We start from the raw sequence: 26,482 nt of genomic DNA on the forward strand, positions 1-26,482 counted from the left end.
ACTTAGTTGAGAAAGAGGTAGAGTAGGTCAAGCTACTCAACCTAAGTGGTTTAAACCAAACAGGGTTTGATCCAAGTCAACTGGGTTCAGCAGGTTCGAACTCAGCTCAAGTAGGCTAAGTCTGGGTTTAGAAATCCAAACCGGAATCTGGACCAAAAAGGACTTTGACTTTGACTTTAAACCCAACTAGGTTCAAGTCAAGTCAACTGGGTTTGGACCAGGTCAAGTGGGTTCAGACCCAGGTCAGGTGGGTTAGGACCAGGTCAGGCAGGCTCAGGCTAAGTCAGGCAGGCTCAGACCAGGTCAGGTGGGCTCAGGTGGGCTAGGCTAGGTAGGGGAGGTTTAGGAGAGAGAGAGAAGGTAAGAGAGAGAGGGGGGTCAAAATTATGAGAAGAGAGAGAGTGGGGAGGGCTATTTATAGCCCAAGCCCACCTCCTCTTGGGTTTTTCCATGCCCCTTTTACCCCTTGGCTTCTTTTAAATTCCTGGAGGTTCCTTTTGAGGTGGGGCCCACAAGATATTTCCATAGGATATTTTGTGGGTCCCACAAGATATTTTCTGAGGAATATTTCTGTGGGTCCCACCAATATTTCTGTGGGTCCCGTAAGAATTTCGGGTTTCCGGCGATTTTTTTCTGAAAAATTCTGAGTACGCCATTTTCTTCGTATTGACGTAACTAAGAAAGTTGGCTCGTACGAATCTATTGATTTCGTTTAGTTAGGAAGTTATGGCTTCCAGAGTGTTTGAGCATATATTCGCAATTCGACGAATATCCTAAGTATAACTGGCTCGCAGGAATTGATTCGTTTCGCATTCTGAGAAGAAATGCTATTTTTACCGGTAAATGCCTCATGAATTTTATTCAGATATTTTCTGAAAAATTGTGGGTCTTACAATGTCCCTCTTGGACATATTCCCAATCTGCTGACATCGAAGACATTGCCTACAAAACTCATGCGCATCCCTGTGGAGTGTGGGCCAATAAAATCCTGACTGCAAAACCTTTGCAACCGTCTTCCTACTGCTAAAATGCCCTCCACAGGCTAATGAATGGGAAAAATTCAGAATGGACTGGTACTCCTCCTTTGGAACACATCTCCTAATGATCTGGTCTGCACAGTATTTGAACAACTCTGGTTCATCCCAATAATAGTGCCTTACCTGAGATAGGAATCTCTCACGCTCATTCTTGTTCCAATGCTCAGGTATCTGCCTCGAAACCAGATAGTTCACAATATCTGCAAACCAGGGTAACTGCGATGTACTGACTGTCATGATCTGCTCGTCGGGAAAAGAATCACTGATCGGCCTCTGATCCTGCGTGGTCTCCACGATCAGTCTGGAAAGATGGTCTGCTACTACATTCTCACTTCCTTTCTTATCTCGAATCTCGAGATCAAACTCCTGTAGTAGTAGGACCCAACGAATCAATCTCGGTTTGGTGTCTTTCTTATTCAACAAATATTTCAATGCAGAATGGTCAGAATAAACAACCACCTTCGAACCGAGTAAATAGGACCTGAATTTATCCAATGCAAAAACTACCGCAAGTAGCTCCTTCTCTGTCGTAGTATAATTCATCTGGGCATCAGACAGAGTTCTACTCGCATAGTATATCACATAGGGATTCCTATCAATGCGTTGTCCTAAAATGGCCCCCATAGCGTAATCAGATGCATCGCATATAATCTCAAATGGGAGAGTCCAATCTGGAGGTCTCAAAATAGGTGCAGTAATCAAGGCCTCTTTGAGAATCTCAAAGGCCTTCATACAATCCTCACCGAAAACAAAGGGCTGGTCTTTCTCCAATAACGTGCAAAGCGGTCGAGAGATTTTGCTGAAATCTTTTATGAACCGCCTGTAAAATCCTGCATGCCCTAAAAATGATCGAATCTGCCTCACAGAGGTGGGTGGAGTCAAACGGGAAATGGATTCCACCTTCGCTCTGTCAACCTCAATACCACGCTTGGACACAATGTGTCCTAGCACAATCTCCTCCTGGACCATAAAATGGCTCTTTTCCCAACTCAGGACGAGATTGGTCTCCACACACCTACTCAGTACTCGAGCAAGTTTTTGGAGGCAATCTTCAAAAGAAGAGCCATACACAGAAAAGTCGTCCATAAAAACTTTCATCACATCATCAATCATGTTCAAGAAGATAGCAAACATGCACCTCTGAAAAGTAGCCGGGGCATTACAGAGCCCAAACGGCATACGTCTAAATGCGAAGGTGCCATAAGGACATGTAAACGTGGTCTTCTCCTGGTCGTCAGGATGGACAGCTACCTGATTGTATCCTGAATATCCATCTAGAAAGCAGTAATAGCTCTGTCCTACGAGTGTCTCTAATATCTGATCAATGAATGGCAATGGGAAATGATCTTTCCTAGTTGCCACATTGAGCTTCCTATAATCGATGCAGACTTGTCATCATGTAGTGGTCCTCATCGGAATTCTCTCACCCTTCTCATTCTCAACCACAGTGAGTCCTGACTTCTTCAGCACAACCTGAATCGGACTAACCCACTGGCTATCAGAAATAGGGTAAATGATTCCGGCATCCAACCATTTCACCACCTCTTTCTTCACCACTTCCTTCATGTTGGGATTTAGCCTTCTCTGCATATCCCTAAATGGCTTGACTTCCTCATCACAATGGATTCTATGCATGCAGAATGAAGGATCAATCCCCTTCAGATCAGCAACTCCCCAGCCAATCGCTGCCTTGTGCTCTCGAAGAATAGTCAGCAATCTCTGTTCCTGCTCCTCAGTGAGCAAGGACGAGATGATCACAGGCAGAGTCTCATCATCTCCGAGATAAGCATACTTGAGTGAATCTGGTAAGGGCTTCAGCTCAAGTTTCGGAGGTAACTAGATCGAAGATTTGGCGGGGGTCTCCACAAGTGGTGGAAGAGGCTCCCTGACAGCTCCCCAAGGTGGTCTCTCCGACGACACTCTAGAAACATCTACACTATCTACACCACTATTCTTCTCTATATGGTACAGATCTAAAGAATCCTCATTAATGTACAACTCGGGCTGCTCCTCCACTAACTCGTGTGCAATATCTACATGAAAGCAGTCCATGTCTCCTGCTAGACCCATCGCGGCATTGAAAATATTCAGCTTTACCTTTCAATTGCCGAATGAGAGATCCATGGCTCCGGTTCTACAATTGATGCACGCATTGGCAGTCGCCAAGAATGGTCTGCCTAAAATAATCGGAGTCTGGTGCTGGCTGTCTACTCCTTCCATATCAAGAATAATGAAATCGACTGGAAAATAAAAGTCATCCACCTTAACTAGCATGTCCTTCAAGACACCTCTCGGTACCTTGACGGAACGATCTGCCAGCTGCAGTGTAATCGGAGTCGATCTCATCTCTCCTAGCCCAAAAGAATCAAAGAAATATCCGGGCAGAATGTTCACGCTTGCTCCAAGATCGAGCAATGCGCGTTCTATCTGGATGTTTCCTATGGTACACGCAATGATAGGGGATCCAAGATCCTTGAGCTTTGGTGGTGTCTGATGCTTAAGTACTGAACTCACCTGCTCAGTCAGATGGACCCTGTTAGGAACTCGCTCTCTAGATTTCCTCTTCTGCGTACATAGCTCCTTCAGGAATTTGGCATATGCCGGCACCTGCTGAATCGCATCAAGCAAAGGTAGGTTGATCTGCACATGCTTGAATATATCAAGCATGTCCTGGATCTTCGCACCTTGCTTCCCTCTAAATCTGGGAGACTCTAATGCTTTGGGATAGGGTGGTGGGGGAATATACTCTGCTGGCTCCTCCTCTTTGTGAGAAGGCTCACTCCTATCCTTCTTCTTCTCTGAGGATGAAGATAATGATGATGATGCGGATGGGACTGATAATGATGGCTGAGCCAACGTAGGTGAAACAATGGTCTCTGGCTCCTCTATCCTCTCTCTACTCTCTCTCTCTCTGCTCTCGACGTGATACTCATGTCCACTCCTCAAGGCCATAACTGATTTAGCCTGCTGTTGTGTCTCAGTATGAAATAGGCCTCCAGTCATCTGGTCCTTACCCTTCGGGTTCATGATAGCCTGACTCGGCAATGTACCCTCGGGTCTCCTACTAATAGCCTCAGCTAACTGTCCCATTTGCGATTCTAACTTCGCAATGGATTGCGTATGTGAGCTCAAAATCTGGTTACACTTCTCGAAAGTGTTCTGATTAGAGGTTTTCACCTCTTGGAATGCCTGGAGAAGTCTCTCCTCAAAAGATGTCTGCGGGGTAGACTCCTGCTGAATCGGGGGAGGAACAGAAGAAGAAGAAGACTGAGAATAGCTCGGTCTCTGGAATGGCTGAGTAAAAGATGGCTGCCGAACTGGCTGAGAGGAAGTAGGCATCTGCATGGAAGACTGTGGATTCTTCCATGAAAAATTGGGATGGTTACGCCAACCCGGATTATATGTCGATGAAAATGGGTTATTCGGCGGTCTGACGTAACCCTGAGCTGCCTGAACTTGTTCTTGAACAAATTCAAGGTACTGAGCTGCCGAAGGGCACTCAGTGATCTCGTGTGCCAGACTGGCACAAAGAGTACACACCTGCTGTGTAATAGATGGTCCTGAGAGGAGTTGGTCCAGCTTCTGAGCAATCATGTCTACCTTGCACTGTAGTGCAGTAGATGGACCAATCTCAAGAACACCAGCTTTCTTCTGAATGCTGGGTGTGGCTCTATCAGAATGAGAGCTCGAAGCATGGTGGAGTGAATTCTCGGCCAATGTATCAAATAGCCTTCATGCTTCGTCCTCGCTCTTCAGCATGAATGTCCCTCCACATGAAGAGTCGATCATCTGACGATTCTTGTCAGACAATCCATCATAGAAGCTCTGCACCAGTTGCCATTTCGGCACCTGATGATGGGGACATTTCCTGAGGAGATCCTTCATTCTCTCCCAGGTCTCATGAAAGCGCTCACCATCTAGCTCTGAGAAGCTAGTGATGGCTCTACGATATTGGTTCGTGCGACCAATGGGAAAGTATTTCCGAAGAAACTCCTGTTGCAACTGATCCCATGACTCTATTTCTACAGAATCTAAGGACTTTAGCCAATACTTGGCTTTGTCCTTCAATGAAAAGGGGAATAGAGTCAACCTTAAAGCATCATCATCGAAATTCTGTATCTTAACAATAGAACAGATTTCGAGGAATTCATCTAAATGTCGGTAGGGATCCTCTTGACTAAGGCCATAAAAAGATGGAAGCATCTGAAGAATGCTGGCCTTAATCTCATAATGCGGCGCTCCTACATCGGGTCTCCAAATGCAGGATGCCTGAACATAGTCTGTGGGAATAAAGTATTCCCGCAGAGAGCGTGAAAGAACTGGGGGTGGAGGTGGAGGATCCATGTCAGCCATTGTTGCCGAACTTCGATGAGAATGTAAAATTCTCTCTGGGTTGTCAACAAATGGGTGTAATGGGGTTCCTAGACCTCGTCGCCCCTGCATACACTGGTACTAAGACCAGATGTAAGCAAACGACCTAAATCTAAAAAAAAAACTAACACAGATACTAAAATGTAAATAACACAAAATAAACAACTACTAAACAAATATGCTAAACTAATTATGTCAGAATGATCTAACTAAGTAAATGAAATAACAAATTAAACTACTCTAAAGTACTGAAAAGATAAATACAGGAAATCACAAACTAAGTTTTTCTAAAACCCACCTGTCTAATCGCTCCTTGCAGAATGAATTTCAAGTGAATCCTAGAAAGAACAGAACATGAATCCTATATTTACTAACTATGTTAATCCTATATTCACTTACTAATCCTACTAACTAAAAATAAAACAACTAATTAACTAACTAAAACAAATTAATAAATCAAACTCTAAGAAATAAAGTAATTAATTCGCCGTTCCCTGGCAACGACGCCAAAATTTGGTTGATATTTTGAACTGATCTTTTTAAAACAATTATTTTCAATAAAACTTTGGAAAATCGTCAACCAAAAATATAAAAACAGACTTTCCACAAAGTGGTAAGTACGGGTAGATTCCTCAGGGAACAGGAATTAATCACGATATGTCTAGAAAATTTGATTTATTAATTACAAATATCAATCTACAATTTTAAAGTTAATACAACTACAATTAATCACTAAAATGAAACTGAAAAAGCACTCAGTCTTCTGCTCCACACCAAGGGTATTTCCGTCTTTTCGCCAATTAGAGAATCTTCGCACTTGGACAATAACCCTGAAAACTAAATATGCTTTTCAACCTAAAAATGCAGAAAAATACAAAGTTAGTATTCTATTCTAACAATGCAAACAATAACTAAAACTAATTCTAATTTTACGAAAATAATAAAACAAATGCTATTTATCAAACAAAAATTAAATAAAATACTAAATTAATTCTAAAATTAACCAAACTAATTCTACTAATGCTGTATGATGATTATGCAACTCCTAAAATGCAGAAACTACTGAAAACAAATCTAAATTGCCGAAACTAAGAAAATTACGAAACTGCCCCTAACTAGTGTAAAATAGCATTCTGACAGGTTATCGGAAAACCACTGTTTGACAAAACAAACGAGATCCGATTTTCCCGAAATTTGTTCTGTTCTGCAACTGACAGATTAAACAAACTGACAGTTTTTACAGAATTGAAAAACAGTATATGGAACTCCAGATATAAGCGTTTCAAATCTGGGAAAAATCAGGATATCGATAGTCCTGTAATTTGAAATCCAGAAAAAGCGGTTTTCGCAAAACGCTTAAAAATCAGACCAAATCAACTCCGAATGAGCTGAAATTTGGTATGCAGTCAAATAACACGTCAATCAAGTGAATAGAATAATTTTTTTTGGAAAACACAGAGTTTTTGCACAGAAAATAATGCTGGTGAGAAAGGGCAAAAATCTGGTTTTTATTTGAGTGCACTATTCACTATGTGAACTATTTTACCCCCTATGAATGTAATCTACATGCAATACAAACTTAATTAATTCTATATAGCTGATTATATGCAGATGCTAACTATAATAAAGCTAAATGAACTCTACACGAAGTATGACATGCGTGTTATGACTATGCACTAAATGAAATACAAATGCAATTACAATCAAAACACTAAATAATGCAGTTAAATATATGACTAAATGATGTACCAACGATAAACTAACTACACTATACTAACTAACTAATCAACAAACGATAAACTAACAAACACCCATCAAATCACCAAATATAAATTTTAGCTAAACAATTAAAGAAATAACTACATTAGCTAATCGAAAATCACTATGAGTTAAATCTAAAAAATATGGGACTAAAATGAAACAATAGGACACGGGTTCGACTAGGACTAGGGTTGGTTGACTTCAACGGACTCGGTTTGGTTTGGTCTTGACTTGGATAGGTTCGAGCTATGTTTGACTCGACTAGGACTAGTGTGGACTCGGCTAGGTTTGGTCGAACTAGTTGGGTTCGGTTTTGGGATTGACTTAGTCAACTAGGGTCGGTTTGATTTAGGTAGACTCGGTTGACCTAAACTTAAGGTGGGTTGACTGGGTTAAGGTTGAATCAACCTTGGGTTTGTCTTGACTTTGACTTAGGCTAGGCTAGGTTGACTTGACTAGACTGGGTTAGGGTTAGGTCTAGGTCTTGGACTCGGTTTAGGGTTGACTTAGTCAACTAGGTTCGAGTTGAGTTAACTCAACTAAGTTTGACCCGACTTAGGTTTGATTAGGCTCGAATTGTGTTTGACTTGGGCTCGGGTTCAAGTTGACTTGGACACAAGGCACACCTAACTAAGTCAACTAAGTTAACTCGGTTAGGGTAGGTTTCAATAGGTAGACTAAGGTTGACTCAACCTAGGTTTGGCTAGGGTTGGTCTTAGTCTTAGACTTAAGCTAGACTCGGTTTTGGGTATGGTAGGCTCGGTTCCTATGCTTAGTCACTGGAATTAACTATATTAGTTAATTCTAAATGATGCTAATTCACTAGGGACGGTTAGAGGGGTAGGCACACAATAAAAGCTCAAAGATAATTTTGGAAATAGAGAATTCCAAAAATCGTCCTTCTAATGGGGAGTTACAACTTTAATTAGCTTTTAAAACCAATTTGGAAACTTGGATCAATGCAATTTCCCACCCCAAGGTAAGTGAAAAGCTTTAATTGCTATTAATTCCTTTTTGAGAAGCCAAACCGTTCAACTTAGATAGTCACACGATTTTGGATTTCCAACCAAGAATTTAAATGCAATTATTTCTTTCTTGATCCCATAAACACCTACTTTGGAAATTTAATTGATTTTCAAATTGGCTTTTCAAATCTCAATTTGTAACTCCCTATTAATAGGCAATCAAGACTTAAATCCTTCTTTAAATACCCCACACGATTTTTGAAACTTAACTTTTTCCAAAAACTTTCCACATTTCAATGCATTAATTTCTTTCCTTCTCAAAAATCGTCTACACTAATTGGCTCTACTTTCTAAACTAAAAGAATTAAATCTACCTAGGGAATAAAAGGTATTAAAGGGAAAAACGATTTCCTAGGAGTTAATGCTAACCTAATTCCCAAAACCTACTTAATTAACCCCTAAAAACGGCTAGGAAAGAAAACCCTAATACATTGAACCTAGACACCTTCCTAACTCAACTAATGACATTTAAGACTTTCTAAAAAAATCGACCAAGAGCTCAAGGGGAGCTCTAATGGCTGCCGCCCCACCTTGGGGAAGAAGAAGATCCACACGAAAATAAATAAAAAATAAAAATAAAAATATAAATTAACAAAAAGCAATAAAACTAAATAACCACTATTTTGATAAAACTAAATTAGAAAATCATCAAAAGGATTCCTAATTACACAAATGCTAACAAGAACAGCACTATGCTAGAATTAAAAACATGAAGAAAAGAAAACATGATTTTTTTTTTGTAATTTTCTTCAATAGACTCAAAACACAAAAACAAAAAATGCTAAAAACGATTATTTAGAACTAGCCTAAACGAATGAAATGAACTAACACGACTATATACTGCTGTTAACACCCAAAACACACAGCAACTACACGGTTTACCAACATTAACACATACATTTAACAAAAATACAAAGATCGGCTAGAATAATCCTAGCCGATTTTTTTTTTTTTTCAAAAATAAAATCAAAACAAGACAATCAAAACCCACAAATAAAATGACTTAAAATAAACTTTTAAAATGGGATTTTCAGCAAAATAACTCAATACACATGCTGGACGAAAAAAAAATATCAAAACAAAAAATTATTTTTGTGAAAATCAAGAATCGGCTAGAATAAGTCTGCCGATTTTTGGATTTTCTTTTTTCAATTCAAATCAAATGCAACCCACACAAAACCGACTAGGGTGAATCAAAATGAACATTTTTTTATTGGATTGTCTGTAAAACAGCCCCAAGAACGCCTATGAGAAATTTGAAGAATCGGCTAGATGAAGATCTAGCCGAGTTTACTGAAAAGAATGAAAAATCTAAATAAAAATCGATTTCAATGAATCAAGCAAACAAATAAACCTAATCTAATGTGCTGGCCTATGCACGAAATCTAATCTAAGGTTGAAACGAAAAGAAAAACAAGAAACACTCAGAAAATGAGAAAAAGAAAACCACACACACTTCGGTTTTAACTAGAAGAGAAGGAAGAAGAAGACCTACCTCTTGGAAGATCCGACGACCGGGGGGATGAAGAAGAGCGGACCGTGGCTAGAGATGGACGTCCTACACAGTTCGAGAATGCTGGACTTCATCAAAAAACGGCATCTTTGCAGCTGCTACACGTTGGAGATCCACCGACGATGGAATGTGAGCCGATTCTCGATCGGAGGGTGTAGAAAGCCGGATGGAGGTAGGGCCGGCTCACCTTGGTGGTGTGTTTCGCACTCCCGCACAAGGTTAATGGTCTCCACCTCTGCTACACCTGCAAAAATACAGAAAAATAGAGAATACTACAGCAAGGAACAAGAAAAAAATGAAAAGAACACAAAGGGGATCGAAATATGCTTGGAAACCAAGCATAGGCCGGTCTTCAATGGCCAAAACGTTGGGGAAGATGGAGAGGAAGGAGTTGATGGAGTAGATTCACTGCAAGGGGCGTCCAAACACAGCCAAAGACGCCTAGGGTTCTTTAAAAAAAACTATTTATAATTTTGACATTTTTCAGAAAGAAGGTTAAAAAAATAAAATTTGCTAGGCGCCACTTTCTGGGGGGTTTTCAGAAAAACTTTTTGAAATGGATATGGATAGGCGTGTGGGTTGGGTTTTGGGCTTTCTAAGAGTTGATCCAAAGTCCTATTAACCTAATTGGGTCGAATATGGATCCGATCCACCTCGAAATCTGTGCCCAAACACTGAAATAGCCATAACTCTCTCATTTTAACTCCGATTTTTCTGAAATTCGAACCATAGCCCCTTACTATCAAAACACATCTAAAAATGGGTTTAAAACCTTAAACTTGATACAAAATGCATGAAAAACTTGTTTACATGATGTGCATTTCATGCATCATCAAATTCCTTGATGGGAAGGGCCATGATGGGACTCGAAGAAATCATCTCATCCAAACGAGGAACCTCGTTGGAACGAGACTCAGGTTTAACCCAAACCTGCAAGGAAGATACCTCGCGAAGCGAGGTTCCGGGTTAACATTTAACCTGGATAGGAAATCTACCATACGGATTTCTCAAATGGAGAAACCATAATGGGACCTTCAGAATTTGGATGAATAAAGCCGAAAGGGGTTTGCGAAAGGAGGGAATATAGAGTTCCCTAAAGCTTGGAAAAAGGAATGATTTTGGGTGTCTCATTTGCTGAGATTGAAATAGCTTTTTGAAATTAATGACCTCTCACAGAAAATTCAGGTTTTGACCCTTAACCTGAGTGGGAACACCATACGGAATCCTTGACTGAAGAAACCGCGATGGGACAGGAAGAGATACTTCAACTGAGTGAGGCAACTCTTCTGGAAGATATAGACAACGCTAGGTTGCATCAAAAATGGATATTGAATGTTTATTTCATTTTTGGAATAGCTAGAAAATTCTGCCAATAAGATAAAATTGTAGTTGTTTCAAAACGCTTGAAAATGTGCACGTATGCGCAAAGATATTCCCTCGCTTACCTAGAGTATTTCCTCTAAATGAGGTTAACTCCCTGGTTCTAAGAGTCAAATTCAAAATTTTAGCGCTGATGATTTTCTTTAAGGAAGCTATCCATTTCCCTGATATGAGAATAAAAGAAATATTCTTAATTTCATAAAAGTAGGAAATGAAGAGATATTGATAAAAGAATTTTGCATGAGAAAAGATGACTTCTGGAAACTTTGGCAGTTTGATATCTGGATGTTTTCCCACGATGATCTTTTTGCACTCTTTTTGAGTCATTGGGCTTTCTCGAGTTTTTCTCATCATCCTTCATTTGGATGTCCTGACTTTTTTCTCTTTTTCAGAGAAGGGTACGTCACAAACTCCTTCATCTCGGAGATGCTCCGATCCTTCTTTCTCTCAAGGATTATATATGATATTGGCTCAAAAGGTCTTTAGATGATAGCAGAAATTAAATATCTTTTAGGGTTTGTCGGTAGGTTCATCCTACTCGCCTTCATCTCGACGGTGATCTGAACTTTTCCTGGAAGGATCCGTCACAAACTCCGTCATCTTGGAGATGTTTCAAATCTTCTTTGGCCCCGGGGGTCCACTCGCTTAATTCGCCTTCATCTTGACGACAATTAAGAGATCCCTTTTGCGGATATTTGATTGCAGCTTAAGAAATGAGAAGATATGGATTAAGTGGATTCTTTTTATGGCTCAAGTTATTTCCACTGCCTGATTGCCAGAAAGTCATTTTAAAACACGCGCCATAGCCAAGATCAATATCAATTCGCTTCTGGCTTTTCAACATCATTGAAGATTTCTTTTATTGATCATATCGAGGATATTTCTTATATCCTTTTGGTTGATCAACAGGAAAAAGATTTGAATTTTACCTCTTTTTCGCGAAAAGTTTCACCTTTTGGAGGGGAATACAGGAGGTAATCTCAGAAAATTCTTTGTGGAGTAAGAATATTTAGAATCAACAAACGTTTTTAGCAAATTGGCAAAGTTTTCATGAATTCTTTGTGAAATAATCACTCAATATAGATTTTGATGAGAACTTGAGTTGCAATCTTTGATTTTGGAAATACATGACCAGCAAAAGCTGGAACCTTTGAAATACCCGACCAGCGAAAGCTGGAACGTTTGAAATACATGACCAGCAAAAAACTGAAACGTTTGAAATACATGACCAGCGAAAGCTGGGACCTTTTGGAATACATGACAAATAGACGTTGAGATTTTTTGGAATACCTGTCCAGCGAAAGCTGGAACCTTTGAAATACGTGACCAGCGAGAAGCTGGAACCTTTTGAAATACTTGACCAGTAAAACTGGAACGTTTAAAATACATGACCAACAATGATGCTGGAACATTTTGGAAATACATGACCAACGAGTGTTGGATCTTTTGGTAAATACACGAATGGTTATGAAAAAAATTTGGTTTTAATAAAAGGATTGAGAATGATCGAAATTGGGAGATTATAACTCGAGGGTTGAGAAAATGGTGAATTTTTGAAAATATTGTACCCAGAGGTTGGAGAATTGATAATCTTGAGAGATTTGAAGATTAGGAAATGACATATTTGAGAGATTGAAACCCGAAGGTTTGGAAATGAGAGAATGGATGAATCACACCCTAAAGTTTTAATTTATGAAAAATAGGTTGATTTGGGAGCTCGAAAATTGTGAGCTGGGACTTTTTGAAATATATGACAAGCGAGAGCTGGGTCTTTTGAAAATACATGACCAAAAGCTGAGTTCTTTTTTTGGGAATACATGACCAGCAAAGCTGGAACGTTTGAAATGCGTGACCAGCGAAAAGCTGGAACGTTTGAAATACCTGACCAGCGAAAAAGCTGGAACGTTTGAAATACATGACCAACGAGTGTTGGATCTTTTTTGGAAATACCTGACCAGCGAAAGCGGGAACGTTTGAAATACATGACCAACAAAATGCTGGAACTTTTGAAATATATGCCCAACGAGTGTTGGATCTTTTGAAATATCTGACCAGCAAAAGCTGGGACGTTTGAAATACTTGACCAGTGAGAAGCTGGAACGTTTGAAATATATAACCAACGAGTGTTGGATCTGACCAGCAAAAAGCTGGAACGTTTGAAATACCTAACCAGCAAGAAGCTGGAACGTTTGAAATACATGCCCAACGAGTGTTGGATCTTTTGAAATACCTGACCAGCAGAAGCTGGGACATTTGAAATACCTGACCAGCGAGAAGCTGGAACGTTTGAAATACATGACCAACGAGTGTTGGATCTTTTGGAAATACTTGACCAGCAAAAGCTGGAATATTTGAAATACCTGACCAGCAAGAAGCTGGAACGTTTGAAATACATGCCCAATGAGTGTTGGATCTTTTGAAATACCTGACCAGCAGAAGCTGGGATGTTTGAAATACCTGACCAGCAAGAAGCTGGAACGTTTGAAATACATGACCAACGAGTGTTGGATCTTTTGGAAATACCTGACCAGCAAAAGCTGGAACGTTTGAAATACCTGACCAGCAAGAAGCTGGAACGTTTGAGGTACATGCCCAACGAGTGTTGGATCTTTTGAAATACCTGACCAGCAAAAGCTGGGACGTTTGAAAAACCTGACCAGCGAGAAGCTGGAACTTTTGAAATATATGACCAACAAGTTGTTGGATCTTTTGGAAATACCTGACCAACAAAAGCTGGAACGTTTGAAATACCTGACCAGCAAGAAGCTGGAACGTTTGAAATACCTGACCAGTAAAAACTGGGACGTTTGAAATACATCAGCTTTTGGGAGATTTTAAATCAGAACTTGAGTTTTATAGAAGAAAGGATTTTGATCAAAAGGTTGAATGTAGAAAGTTATTGGTGCGAGGGTCAGATCCTCCAAATGAGCTCAATAGATGATTGGAGATTTTTGGGGAATGCCCTAGTGCGAGGACTGGGTTGTAAAAGATGAGCTAAAACAAAGTGAAATTTTCAGAGAATAAAGATTCTTTTGTAAAATTTAATGGACCATCATAGTTTAATTGCATGTGGTCGACTTTCAGGATTTTGTCCCCTTGTCCTGAACGGGGAAAATAATAAAGAAAATACCTCATTGAAAGGAGGCATCAGGTTTATCCCTTAACCTGAAGGGGTAATCTTTAAAGATAAAAGTGGATGAAATTTTAATAAGGTTGAAAAATTTGTTAAAACTTGATGTAAATGAGCAATAGCTTGATAAAAATTTGATCATAACAAAAAGTGAACCAAATGAAATAAAGATCATGAGATCAATTGAGAATTAACCAAATTTGAGAAAAAGAGCTTTCGTCTAATCCTGCCTGCATATGATGAAAGAAGATGATTATAGATCAAAATAAAATGCCCCAGTATCATGGAGGAGAATGCAAGAATTGATAGAAGATCATTATTTTATTGAAATGACTCTTTTGAAGAGTACAAAGGCTTTAGAATGAACATTTCAGGTGAAAAACTTCTTCAAATGCAGAGCATTGATGGGATCTGGCATTTCCACTCCATCTGCGTTGATTAGGCGATATGAATTGCGAGGAAGTGCTTCCTTAACTACATAAGGGCCTTCCCAATTGGGTGACCACTTGCCCTGTGGTCGATGCTTGAGATGAGCTGTCGATCTGAGTACCAAATCGTTAACCCGAAATTTTCTCTCAATGACAGACTTGGCATAATGTCGAGCTATCCTCTGTCGATAAGCTTGAGCGTGCTCTGCTGCTTTGAGCCTTTTTTCATCTAGTAAATCTAGCTGCACCAATCTCTGTTGCTGATACTGATCAAGTGGCAATTCTATAAGAGAAGCAAGTTTGAGAGCGGGCTTCTGGACATGAAGAGGCAACACCACTTCAGTTCCGTAAACAAGTTCTGAAGGGGTGACATTAGTCGAAGTCCGAATGGTGGTCCGATATGCCCAAAGTGCATCATGAATTTTCTCATGCCAATCTCGACCTGTCTTCACAGTCCTTTCCAAAATACGAATCAGAATCTTATTGGTAGCCTCTGCTTGGTCGTTCCCTTGAGGATAATAAGGAGCTGAGAAATGATGGGAAATTCTGAATTTAGAACAAAATGTTTTCATCCTCTCATTTTTAAAATGAGTTCCATTATCTGAGACAATATCATGTGGAATGCCGAATCGGCAAAGAATATTCTTGTGAATGAAAGAAACCACATGGCGGTCTTCTACTGTGCGTAGAGTAACAGCTTCAACCCATTTCATGAAATACTCTGTCGCAGCCAGGAAGTATTTGTGGCCGTTGGAAGCAGGAGGAGTGATCGGGTCGACGATGTCAAAAGCCCACATTGAAAATGGCCAACGAGAAACAACTGATTGTAGATATGCGGCCGGAGCATGAATGTAAGGCGCGTGCAATTGGCACTTGACCCACTTCTTCACAAATTGATGACAATCCCGCTGCATGGTGTTCCAGTAGTACCCTGCTCGAACGATCTGCTTGACGAGAGTCTGATAGCCGACATGGCCACTGCAAATCCCTTCATGCGCCTCTTGGATAACTACCATAGCTTCTTCTTTGTCTAAGCACCTTGAATACTCAGAATTGAACCCACAGCGGTAGAGAACATTGGCAAGAATGAAATAACGGGCAGACATACGTTGAATCGCGCGTTGCTCCCTTTTTGGCATCTCTGGTGGAAATTTACCAGACTCAATGAAATTTTTGATATTTTGATACCAAGGCTTCTCCTTCTGATCTACTTGGTTTACTTGCATAATTAAATCAAAAGCAGGTTGCTCAAGTCTGCCAACTTCGAAAGAACGACATGATTCACCACCTTTGAAGGACAGAATGAAGCCTAAACTGGCTAAACCATCGGCTATTTGATTATGCTCTCTTCTGATATGACTGAGCTGAAATTCTTTGAAGCTGTCCACAAGAGCTAAGACAATCTTTTGATACGAAATCAATTTTGGATCTTTTACTTGCCATTCAGTGTTAACTTGACTGACAACAAGTAATGAATCACCAAAGGCATGTACTCTCTTGACATTGAAATTTTGCAGAATTTTGAGGCCTTGTATTAAAGCTTCATACTCGGCCATATTATGAGTGCATTGGAAACCAAGCTTGAGAGAATAAGGGATCATTTCTTTTTCTGGAGTGATCAACAAAACTCCAATCCCGATGCCAGACATGTTTTTAGAGCCATCGAAGAACAAGTTCCAAACTGGGGGCTGTTGGATATTACAGATGTGCTCATCAGGAAAATCATCCTCTGCTTTAATTTCTTCAGTCAGGGGGAAATCCGCCAACTGATCTGCGATCGCTTGGCCTTTAATTGACTTTTGAGAGACATACTCTAAGTCATATTGCATCAGAAGGACTTGCCACTTCGCAATTCGTCCAGTGAGAAGCGGTTGTTCTAAGATGTATCTGAGAGGATTAAGCTTCGATAGGAATTTGATTTCAGAAGCCAATAAGTAATGTCTTAATTTCTGGCACATCCAAACCAGAGCTAGACAAGTTTTCTCCATCTGAGAATACTTCTTTTCATAATCAATGAATGTTTTGCTCACCTAGTAGATGGCGTGCTCTATCAGGCTGCCCTCTTCATATTGAGCGAGGAATCCACCACAGGCATTCTGATTGACTGAAATATATAGTAAGAGAGGCTTTCCCAGTCTAGGAGGCTTCAAAACTGGTGGATTAAGGAGATACTGCTTGATGCGCTCGAACGAGAACTAACATTCTGATCCCCATTCAAATTTAACTCCTTTTCTGAGCAAATGGTTGAAGGGCTCGCATCTCATGGCCAGATTAGAGATGAATCTGCGAATAGACTGAATACGCCCTTGAAGGCTTCGCAGTTCCTTGAGATTAGTTGGAGGCGGCATGTCAATAATGGCTTTGGCCTTAGCCGGATCCACCTCGATCCCTTTTTTGCTGATAATAAAGCCGAGTAATTTGCCAGACTCAACTCCAAAAACACATTTTTGAGGGTTAAGTCTTAATTTGTAAAGAATAAGTCTTTCAAAAACATGACTAAGAGCATCAAGATGATCCTCTTCTTCTTTAGACTTTACCAGAATGTCATCCACATACGCATCCATATTCTTATGCATTTGATCGTGGAAAATGACGGCCATTGCCCTTTGATAGGTTGCCCCGACATTTTTGAGTCCAAATGGCATGACTGTATAGCAGAAGGTTCTCCATGGGGTAGTAAATGAAGTCTTTGACTGATCACGAATGGCCAGCTTGATCTGGTTATAACCTGAATATCCGTCCATGAAAGAAAACATGGCATGACCTGCTGTGCTATCGATCAACAGGTCAATATTAGGAAGTGGATAATCATCTTTCGGGGTTGCCTTATTGAGATCCCTGAAATCAATGCAGATCCGAACTTTTCCGTTCTTTTTAGGGACTGCTACGATATTTGCCAACCAATCTGGGTAATCAATGGCCCGGATGAAGCCTGCTTTTAACAAATCTTCAAGTCCTTCCTTGACTTGCTGCTCAATTCGAGGGTCTAACTTCCTCAGTTTCTGCTTGATTGGTTTGGCTTCTGGCTTCAATTTGAGTCGATGCTCAACCAGCTTGATATCCAATCTTGGCATATCTTCATAAGTCCAGGCAAATACTTCCTGATGCTTTTCAAGGAATTGGATGAGTCTAGCTTTTTCAATTTCGCTTAGACTCGACCCGATTTTGAGAATTTTCGAATCATCTTCTGACCCAATGTTGATATCCTTAGTTGATCTTGAACCAAAGCTGATGGTTCATCCTGCTTCTGAATGTGAGCAAATTCTGGTAAATCCTGAATGGTGGAATCAAATTCAGTTGGCTCTTCGGTCTGTTTCGCTGTCTGGCTGACCTCTGCTCTGTCTTTCTCCTCAGAAAACCTTGCCAATTTCAGATACTTGGGATTGATAACAAATCTTGTCATTAATTCAGAAGTTAATGGTCTTAAAAATGCCAAAAGAGGTTGTTTTTAAGAGAAAGTACGAGCCAAATCAAATTTTTGTATAAAGCAAAGAACAATGACATAGACAAAGTATAAGAAGGAAATGATAGACGCTTGAAGAGAAGATTTGATTTTTTTATTGATTGAAGTAAAGTATTTACAAGACTTCAACAAAAAATGGGACTGTATTGTCCCTACAAGATAAAAAGAGAAGAAAAGAAAGCGGGAAAACTAAGGCATCATCTCTTCATTGGCTTCCTCTGATAAAAACTATTTTGTTGCTGGAATCCTGGCCGGTGAACCCCAACCCTGAACTGTCCGCATGCCGAACTGGAATGATGGGCTCTATCATGTCTTCATCTTTCCCCATGCCTCGGAATGGCTGGTATCCATGTTTTATCAGCAGATCAAATCCCTTTCTGGCTTTGGAGAATTGAGGGAATAAAGGGTGATCTTTGAAGGAGGCGTAATCAATGCGGCCTCCTAGCTTGAAGAAACAAGGTCCCTGCCATTGGACTGTAGCTACCACGCTCTCTTCATCCATGACATCTTTCAGCTTTAACATCTCTAGACTGTCACTGAGATTGATTTCCTCTGCCTCCCGGATGCTAGGTATATCTGCTGTAAAGGTCGGTCGAGGAATCATAGGCTGTGGCAGCCTTTCTTCAGGGTCTTCACCCAAAACAGTAGTAATCATTCCACCCTTGGACCACTTGATGCACTGGTGGAGAGTTGATGGAACGGCTATGGCATTGTGGATCCATGTTCGTCCCAACAACAGATTGTAAGTTGGCGGCACGTTAACGACATGGAATAAGACGGTGTGCACTGAGTAGTTGATGAAAATCTCTAAAAAGACTTTGCCTTTTGCAGTCTGCCATGATTGTCAAAGCCGTAGATGGTGATGGGATCAGGCACATATTCGTCTTCCTTCAAACCCAGTGCTTTCGCTGTCATCTCTGGGCAAATATTGAGGCTGCTGCCTCTATCAACGAGCACATGCGGGACAGTCATGCCCCGGGTCCTTACTATGATGTATAATGCATTGTTGTGGAATGAGTGAGGCTTTGGCAGGTCCTCATCAGAGAAGGTGATAGGCGCATTTGTCATTGCTTGATTCACTATTTGCGCCATATCTTCAGGCTTGGTGCCTGGATTCACCTTGATCTTTCTTAATAGATCATCCAACTTTTCCTGATGCTTGGGAGAATCATGAGTTAATTCGAAGATGGAAATGTTGGAGAGTGTCGTAATTAGCTTCTGGAAATCATCAGCCTGTTCCTCTGCTGCTTTAGAGGTTTCTGCCTTTTCCGCACAGGCTTCTTTCTTAAGAAAACTTCTTGGGAAAATTGGAATTCTTTCATCTTTAACTGGTACACTTACTTGGTCAAGAAGTGAGAAGATATCCATTTTCTGAGACATAGGCTGATCCTGGTGTAGAACCATTACCTGATGCTGGAGTTTTAGCTCTTTACTAGAGCATGGATGTATATGGCTCTGTGGGAGGAAAGAGTGTTCTGAGATGGTTGATGCCGAATGCTTGGGAAATGGAGCAGATAAAATTTCCATTTTGCCCTCCTCTTCATCTTCTACGAGGATGCTTTTGTCGATACAGTCCTGGACCAAATGCTTCAAGACGAAGCAATGCTCTGTATCATGCTCCATGGCTCTATGGAACTTGCAGTATTGCTCTCTGTATTTCCCCAGGAATACTGGAGGGTCTGCAATTTTGGGTAACTTTACCATCCCATGTGATAGCAGGTATTCCAGCACTTTCTCCAGAGGCTGGTCCAAAGGAGTGAATTTCCTATCTTTGCTCCAATTGATGTGTTTTAGTTTTTCTTGAAAGTTCCCTTTTTGTTGAGGACCGGTTGGGAGAGATTTGTCATTGTTTTTGAAGAACTTACCCTTTCTTCCCCTGTTCTGTTCAGGCCTCATGCTACTACCGTTGTCATTCTTACTGCTACTGCCCTGATGGTCTTCGGGGATATCAGCTGAGTAGGTAAAATGGGCCTTTTTCTTTGGGTCCAAGATGTTCTTTGCCGAAGAGACACCTTCGTACATCCCATTTTCTACCCCCATTTCGAGCCATTCGGCTCGCTATGTTAGTTCGATGAAGGATTTGGAGGGATATGGGAAGAGGAGGCTTTTCAGGGGCTGACAGAAATTGTTTAGGATGACCTGGAGGGCATGCTCCTCAGAAATGGGATTCCTCATCTTATTGCAAATGCTTCTCCACTTATGGATGAAATCCCTGGCCTTCTCATTGGGCTCTTGCTTGAGGTTGCACAAGTGGTTTAGGGTAGGCAGAGCCTCTGTGTTGAACAGGAAGCGTTCAACAAACATATTAACAACTTTGTCGAAATCCCTCAGTTCGATGGGATTGACATGCTCAGCGTACCACTTGGCCGCTATCCCGTCCAGGCTGCGGGGAAAACAAAGGAAAAGGGCGCGGTTATCTTCCCTGAACCGGGCACATTCGGCGAAGAACATTGCTAAATGGGCTTTTGGATCGCCGGTTCCGTCAAACATGATGAATTTCCGGGGGAGGTTCTCCAGATCCTTGTCTCCTTCTAAACCGAGATAGAAGTCTTGCCTGGTGTATGACCTCTTTCCTTTGTCACGGATTTGCAGGTCCTTGAATATCTTGGTCAAAGCTTGAATTGAATCCTCTGCGGGGGCCCCATACTTGGGCTTGTTTACTGACACTGGCTCTTTCACTGGCCTCTTGGACTGCCGCAGGTGCTTCAGAATGTAGATCAACTGCTCTTCTTCTTCAGAGACTTCTCCTGCTGACCCGGAATCCTCAGAAGTACTGTCACGCTGTTTCTTCTGTTTGCTGATCTTGACTGGCTTCTTCATGGGCTTTTTCTTAGCTTTGCTCTTAGAAGCTGCCTTCTTGGGAGCAGCTTTGGCCTGCTCAACCATCATCTTGGTCATCATTTTTTGAAAGATCCGATACATGGCCGGATCAACGTCGCTTTCATCCCCGGAGTTATTCTTCTTGGACAATCTAGGAGAATTCATCTCCTCTGACTCGCTGTCACTGTGCTGTTGAGCAGCCCTTTTATCAGCCCTTGTCTGAACCATTTTCAGATGCCTAAGCTTTCCTGTAGAATATGGGAATGGTTAGAGTATGGAGAAGCTTTTTTTGAAAATCACTTCTTTGAGAAAAAGTAAGAAATGAAGGGATTTGGTAGACCATTTCAAGAGATTATCCCATTACCCGGGATTGGGTCATCACATGATTTGTGATAATTGTGTTACCATTTTGATGATAACGGAGAAATATGCCTTGTTACCTAGGCGAGGTCGTCAACCATGATAAAATATATTGAAGAAATGCGAAAGGAATATCCCGTTTTTTCCAGGATTAGGTCGTCACCCAAAATTTGTGACTTTTATTTGCGTTATAAACAAAATACAGAAAACAACATTTTTGGCCAAAAAGTAAATTTTTATTGATATTTTTAACTTTCAAAGACAAAGAGAGGGTGGGCAGACAGTTTGCCACCACTCTTGATATGCAGATGATACATTTGGCCCAGAAAATATAGACAGAGAAATAAAGGAATCCCAGGTATATTTGGCGACATGATATGCCCCAGACCACTGATCCGACTGCAGGTTGAATTCTGGCACGTTGCCTGTCGGGAAACGGGTGTTGGCACGAACCTGCCGCTGCAAAAACTGCCTCAGACATCGTTCCGACTGATAATCAACACAAAAGAAAGGGCCCATCAACTTGTAGCGCTTATCACGGGCATAAGTGTATCGAGGAACAGTCTCTCTTCTGTCAAAGAAATCCCAGGTAATCTCCTCCTGATGCAGCTTCTCGATCAGAGCTCGGCATTGGATGACTGTCTTTGGCTGCTTACTGTTGAACCTGAAAGAACTGGCCTTCGAGGGAACGTGTCGCAGGAACCACGACTGCAAGGCGTAAGTGCATCCTTCTACCAAAATGGTCTCTCCGAGGGCAAATCGAGCCAAGCCTCTGTAAAGGAAGGCTAATGCAGCCATGGAAACTGAAAGCTGACGGGTCTGCTTGCTTCCCCATCTTCGAAAGAGCTGGGCGACTCTGATATCTATGAAATTTTGACCATCTTGGAAGAAAGCTAACCCCACTGTGCACAGGATCATGGCATGCTGAATTCTGTCTCTCGCTGCTCGAGATAGAGTGCCAACCTTTTTGTAGGCTCCGTACTTTTGATATAGTTCGAATAGGTTGATGAACTGATTCCCACCAATCTCAGTGAGAGGCCAGGATCTGCTCCCCGTTGCTCTTGCTAAGGCTTCTCGAACATCTACCCCTTTGATGTTGATCAAAAACTGTTGCTCGACAGGATGATCTGGCTGACCAGCTGGTTCGGGCAATCCCATAATGTCATTGAACTCATCTATCAGTAGAGTCATCTCTCCCCAAGGAAACCAGAATGTGCAGGTACGTGGATTCCACCATTCTGCCATAGCCTGAATCAGGGCTCCATTGATGGTTCGCTTGCCTACTGCTGATGCCATCTCCAACCCACAGTCATCCAAGTGGTCTGAGAACATACGTGAGAAGGTGGCGAACCAAGAATAATACCACCGAGGGAAGAAAGGTCGAGACTGAATGACCCGCAGATCTAAGGGTCCATCCTGAATATGATAAAAGACATGATCTCGGGGGAAGACAGCATCGAGGGAATTTGACGCCATTGAGATGATACTAGGGTAAAAGAAGAAATAAAGAGAACTAGATAGAATGCAGGACTTATGGATAGACTCTTTAAAGAATCAACCTGGAAATTTTGAAAAGGTTGATAAAATTTTAAAGGAATTTTCCAGGGTTTTGAAGAGAATTTGATCTAAAAGAGAAAAAGAAATGTAGGTAGATAGAAATATACACCTAGGTTTTTTTGAAAATAAGGGTAAGTTTTGAATAATACACCCAGGGTTTTTTTGAAAAGGGTCTGATACATATATATGAAGGAATAAGAGAATTATCATATAATTAAAGCTGCACAAACAAGGATGCGCATACAGCATTCCCTAAAGGCTGACTCTAAATGCAATATTTGAAAATGGCTTGTAGGACCTTAATCCTAACTCTAGGGTTCAAATCATCTGATTCCAATCAAGATACGCCGATATACCCAAGCCGAAGCTCGAAGTACGTAGCATAGAAATATTCCTCCGGTTCTAAGGTAATGGCTTCCCAACATCCTTGAGCACCTACCGATATACCTCGGACTATGGCCCTTAGGTACGTGGTAGGGGGGCGCGAACCCAAATAAGTGGTCCAGTTGTAAGGCTCTCTCCCGAACTATGGTTCAGTGAGACAGCCCAGCAACGTGAAGACCAGGACAATGTAGGTAAGGAGGTTTTTCAAAATATGTTCAACATGCAAGAAATCAGATGGCTCTAATGCAAGTCCTAAAGAGATAGATTAAAATGAAGAGAAGCATACACTTGCATACATTGTTTTGCATTCAATACCTAAAATTGAGGAGAGTTGTATTTCAGACCTAAGTCTAATGTGAGCATGGAATAATCTCCTCAATATGGTCCTATCAAACCATACTTAAATCCTATATGCAATGATGTCAACTTAGGACGAAATCTAGGCCCCTAAGGTTTGCATGGAAATGAAGCTGACATTTGAAGAATAAAGACTTAGATAATATCAAAGCAAAAAGAAAAAGGCATTAAATTCGACCGAACGAAGACGAGTCCCATCTCGGTCGCCAAAACTGTGATCATCGCAAAAATTTTCCTCTTGTAATATTCTCTCTCTTCCTTCTCTTTTCCCTTTCCAACCTCTATTTTCCTCCTTTTTGAAGGGAAAAAAATAAAAGACAGAAAGAAAAGAGAGAAGAGAAAAGAAGAGAAAAGAAGGAGAGGAACTCTTTTGCAGGTCTCACTTGACCTTAATTTTGAAAATATTTGAAATAACTCACCTCCGTTTTTAAAATATTTGCGGGAAAACTGGGAGACGGGATCCGCTCGTCGGTACAAGGTTCGACCGTTCCTGGCGCCTTTACCAGGGGTAATTGAACCAAGGGTCGAATTAATGCCTTTTTGTTTTGCTAAGAAATTATCTAAGAAATTATTCTAAGTCAAAATGCACAATGAATCATGCTTGTGCAAATGAAAAGATGTATGCTCTTTTTGAAAATATTTTGAAGAATTTCCAAGTGAATCTGATAAAGTGAGGAAACGATTCCTAACTTAGAACTTAAGATTAAAGTTCTAAGTTTTTAGAATAATCAAGAGCTTGAGAAAATAAATCTGAAATTTGGAAATTGATTTTGAAGTTTTGAGATAAAAAGAGAAGGAAATTTTCAAAGTCACAAATGGACTTTAAATTTAGAAGTTTGAACTTGGATGAATATTTGGAATGGAATTGAATTTCAATCTTGAAGTCTTGAATTTAGAAGGAAATGTGGGAAATCTAAAGGAATTGAGAAATGGAATTTGCAAAAGTTGGAATTTCAAGATGAAATCTGAATCCAAGTTCTGGATTCTGAATAGAGTTTTTAGTTGATTTTTGGATTTAGGATTCGAAATAGGAACTTGATTTGAAATCTGGAGTGAAGAGGAATTGATTTTAAGAATTGGAATTACAGTGAATTTGGATATGGAATTTTGAATGGAATTGGATTCAAGATTTGGAATCCAAGATGGTTTTTGGATCTGAAATCTGAGATCTGAGATAGGGTTGGACTCTGGATCCTAAGATGGAATTGGATTCAGGATTTAAAATCTAAGATGAAGTTTGGATCTGAAGTCTGATATCCAAAATAGAATTGGATTTTGGACCCTAAAATGGAGTTGGATCTGAAATCTGAGATCCAAAGTAGAATGGGATTCTGGATCCTAAATGGAATTTGGATCTGTAATCCGAGATCCAAAGTAGAATTGGTTTTTGGATCCTAAGGTGGATTTGGATCTGAAGTCTGAGATCTAAAGTAGAATTGGGTTCTGGATCCTAAAATAGCTTTGGATATGAAGTCTGAGATCCAAAGTAGGATTGGGTTCTGGATCCTAGAATGGAATTGGATCTGAAGTCTGAGATCCGAAGTAGAATTGAGTTCTGGATCCTAAAATGGAATTGGATCTGAAGTCTGAGATCCAAAATAGAATGTAGATCTAAGGTCTGAGATCCAAAGGGGAAGTTGGATTCATACTTGGAAATCAGGATCCAAGTTGAGATTTAGTATTTAACTTTGGATTCGGATTATGAAGAGTCCAAATAGGACCTTTAAAGATGGATCCAGTTTTTAGAAACCCAAATTTAAACTTGAGATTCAAATCCAAACCTTTGATTGAAGATAAGGGGATGAACTTGATTTTGAAATCAGAAGATAACTTCAAAGTTTAAATTGAACTTTGAATTTTGATTTGAGGTTGAAGTTTGAATGTAAAATGATTTTGGAATTTTAAATTGGACTTTGAAATTGAATTTTGAATCTTTGAAATGAGATAGAATTGGATTTGAATAAGATTTGATTTAAGAAGAATCACTTGGAATTTTGAAAAGGAAGTTTTAAAAATATGATGCAATTCTATCCTATATGATGAATGAATTTTGAATAAGTTTGAAATTAGAATTTGAAAATCTATTTCATTCTTTAAATGAATTTAAAATAAGATTGAAAATATAATACATCCTTGACTATGGTCATTGAATGTATTATATGATAATCTATATTTAAATTCAAAAGAAGAATAAAATACATTTTTAGTGCTTTTATAGAATTTAAAATGAAATTAACTCTCAATATACCCTGACTATGGCCATTGGTATATATTTTGAGTTTAATTTTAAGTTAAATTCTGATAAAAGAGTAAAATATTTTAGGAAAAATATGATGAATTTTGAAAATGGATCCAGTGTGGATCCAATGTTATTTTGTAAAAGATAAAAATGCTAAGTTTTGTCCACACCCTGACTATGGCCATTGATGTGGATCATCAACTTAACATCCATTACCTCTTACGAAATGGTGCACGTGCCATTCATGTTCCCATTTGTGTGAATTTGAAAAAAATAAAGGCAAAATGCATGAAAAACAAGTAATTCAATGATATTTACAATGCTCATCCATTCTACCTAAAGCAGGAAATGTAAATTCTCATTAAAACCTAACTTATTACAACACATAAAATTGAATTTACAACTTTGAGTAATGACATTTTCCATGTATCCCCTGCAAAACACTTGATTAGTATGAACATAGAAAAAAAATTGTATATATCATATGGATATCAATGATGAAATGCTCATATATCAAGATATACATGATGAAAAAGATTGGGAAATGTCATATATACTTATATACATATGTACAGGCATGCTTACATACATGAGTATGTATATATATATATGTGTATACATTCAATACAGGTGGATGAGAGCTATGGTGTTGTAAGC

This window comes from Nuphar pumila, chromosome 6, assembly GCF_984573655.1.
Source record: "Nuphar pumila chromosome 6, dmNupPumi1.hap1.1, whole genome shotgun sequence".
Classification (NCBI taxonomy): domain Eukaryota; kingdom Viridiplantae; phylum Streptophyta; class Magnoliopsida; order Nymphaeales; family Nymphaeaceae; genus Nuphar; species Nuphar pumila.